The sequence below is a fragment of the Lithobates pipiens genome, unplaced genomic scaffold, assembly GCF_037356315.1.
Source record: "Lithobates pipiens isolate NorthernLeopardFrog02 unplaced genomic scaffold, aLitPip1_a1.2 Scaffold_8, whole genome shotgun sequence".
In the NCBI taxonomy this organism is placed as follows: domain Eukaryota; kingdom Metazoa; phylum Chordata; class Amphibia; order Anura; family Ranidae; genus Lithobates; species Lithobates pipiens.
This window is the reverse complement of record NW_027507903.1, coordinates 449,761,261-449,764,035: the sequence shown is the minus strand read 5'-3', so window position 1 is coordinate 449,764,035 and position 2,775 is coordinate 449,761,261. Positions and strand designations below refer to the sequence as shown.

The 2,775-nt window shown below is 45.3% G+C and overlaps 1 pseudogene; it reads left to right on the top strand.

Annotated features, from left to right (window-relative positions):
• The first annotated feature begins 1,644 nt into the window (after positions 1 to 1,644).
• LOC143965504 (5S ribosomal RNA) lies at positions 1,645 to 1,763 on the top strand (annotated as a pseudogene).
• Positions 1,764 to 2,775: the final 1,012 nt, after the last annotated feature.

Below are 2,775 nucleotides of genomic sequence, written 5' to 3'. Positions count from 1 at the left end.
ATTGTGTACTGTGTACACCCCCAGGAAAGTAGTAGCAACTGCACTAGGGGTGCACAGTACTGTGTACACCAACAGAAGTTTAATAACAGCTAGGGGTGCACTGTGTGTATTGTAAACACCACTAGGAAAGTAGTAGCAACTGCACTAGGGGTGCACGGTACTGTGTACACCAACAGAAGTGTAATAAGAACTATGGGTGCACTGTGTGTATTGTATACACCACCAGGAAAGTAGTAGCAACTGCACTAGGGGTGCACGGTACTGTGTACACCAACAGAAGTGTAATAACTATGGGTGCACTGTATGTATCGTGTACACCACCAGGAAAGTAGTAGCAACTGCACTAGGGGTGCACGGTACTGTGTACACCATCAGGCGTGTAATAACTATGGGAGCACTGTATTGTCTACACCACCAGAAAAGTAGTAGCAACTGCACTATGGGTGCACAGTACTGTTTACTGAATATTAGTATACTCTAAGTATATTCTAAATTATATATATATATTTATTACATACACTACAGCTAAATCACCTGCCTACCTGCAGTATATTAGAAACAGTACACCAGGAACGGACTGCAGTCAGATCTAGCTAAACTGGATACAGTGGATATATATATATATATATATATATATATATATATATATTAAATACACTGTAGCTAACTGAATAATCTGCCTGCCTGCTCAATCTAAATGAGACTCTCTCTCCGTCCATGCCAACAACACACTAGACGAGGCTGATGTGCAGTGCATTATGGGCTGTTACGCACCACTCGATATTTGGTTCGAACGGCCCATAATGTTTGGTTTTCGTTGAACGGGCAAACAGCCATTGTTCGAATCAAACTTATGTTCAACCCGAACAGAAAGCTCATCCCTAGTCCACTATTAGAAACAAAGCTCAGGGAGCAGAGGGGCATTCCCAGTTTAGTTTAGTTCTAGCCATAGTCATTTAGGTGAAGGAAACTTATAGGCAGAGTTTGCAAGGAACAAGGAACTTCAGTCAACATAACTGTCAGAGTCTGAGTGAGAAGATAGAAAGATACAGGCCTGAGTACTGTGTAAAAGTGTTGAAGAACAAGGCAATCCATGGATCCTAAAGAGGAGACGGTCTGATATGTGTGTGAGTGGAGAAGCTTCAGAGCTTGTTCACCCTGTGAAGGCTTCTGTTGGGAAGGCTGTGTCTCAAATGGGTGGGCCTAGTAGGCCCAGCAGAAGCTACAAGTCCAGGTCTTGGAAGCGAGCATGTCAGGGCAGGCTTAGCCCTTCCTCCTCTGGGCTGGCCGTTCAGCTGTCGGCTAATTGCCAGCTCTCTTCTCTTTCCACAGTTATCAGCTGTTCCCGATGATGACGTCTGACCTGCCTATTTATAGCCTTCCAGCTCACTCCTCCTTGGCCTTCACGTACTGTCAGAAACCATGAATCAGACTTAGACAGAAGTACAATTAAATCACACTTGTTTATTAATAAAAATAAAAAGGTAAATAGAAAAAGCGTAGTCAAGCATAGCCAGATCGGGTAGTCAGCCAGTCCAAAGTTAGAGATCCAAGGAGAGCAACTGCAAGCAGAATAAGAAGCCAGGAGGGATGTCAGCAAGCCAGTCTTGAAACAAACAGCAGGAGATGGTTCCTTGTGATGTAGCCTACGTCCACATCACCTTGAATGTGCCTGATCTCGTCTGATCTCGGATGCTAAGCAGGGTCGGGCCTGGTTAGTACCTGGATGGGAGACCGCCTGGGAATAATAGGTGCCGTAGGCTACATCACAAGGAACCATCTCCTGCTGTTTGTTTCAAGACTGGCTTGCTGACATCCCTCCTGGCTTCTTATTCTGCTTGCAGTTGCTCTCCTCGGATCCCTAACTTTGGACTGGCTGGCTACTGGACTCTGGCTATGCTTGACTACACTTTTTCTATTTACCTTTTTATTTTTTATTAATAAACAAGTGTGATTTAATTGTACTTCTGTCTAAGTCTGATTCATGGTTTTTGACAGAGCATGGAGATCAGCAGGCATACAGGCTTTAATTTCCCTTCTATCCACAGAGAAGATAAGCCTGAAGGGTTAGCCCTGAATATTACAGCACCTGCAAGTATGGGTGCATGGCTCTGCGTTTCCGGAGGGTGACTTATGCTGGATCAGAGTAGAGACTATATTTATGGCTTTGAAATTGGAATGTTGCAGTGAGCCTAGCGACCTGAAGAAGACGCTCCTTGAAGTGAAAGAAATGCATTTTGACAATAATGTCACGCGGAGGAGCTGTGTCCCATTTTGGATCAAGGGCCCTGTGAACCCAGTCCGACTCCAAACATTCAGGGGGAAGGTCCAGTGCAAGTTCTCAATAGAGGGCCAGCATGGTGCCTCGTAGATCCATCACTATCTCCAGTGGGCCCTGTTCTCCATATCTTCCAGGTATTTTTAAGGACTTCCAGTTCTCCTCCAAGTCCTGTTCATGTGGTGTCTGCATCAATCTGAACTTCAAGGGAGGCAGTGCGGTACCCAATCTCTCAGCAAAGTACAGTGGTAATGGCCGCCAAGGCTTTGGCAAGTTCGTAATGAACAATATCACAGAACTGGGAGAGAAGGGAAGCATCTGGACATCTGGCAGCTGGGTGAGGGTGGTCTAGAAAGAGATCCTGGCTGTCTTCTGCATCAGCTGCATATTTGGGAGAAGTGCTGTCCCTTGTGGAGCATAAGGACCTCAGCACCATCCTAGAAGGAGCAGAACAATTTTCCATTTTGCAACAGACCATTTTAAATGAGCTTTGGCCC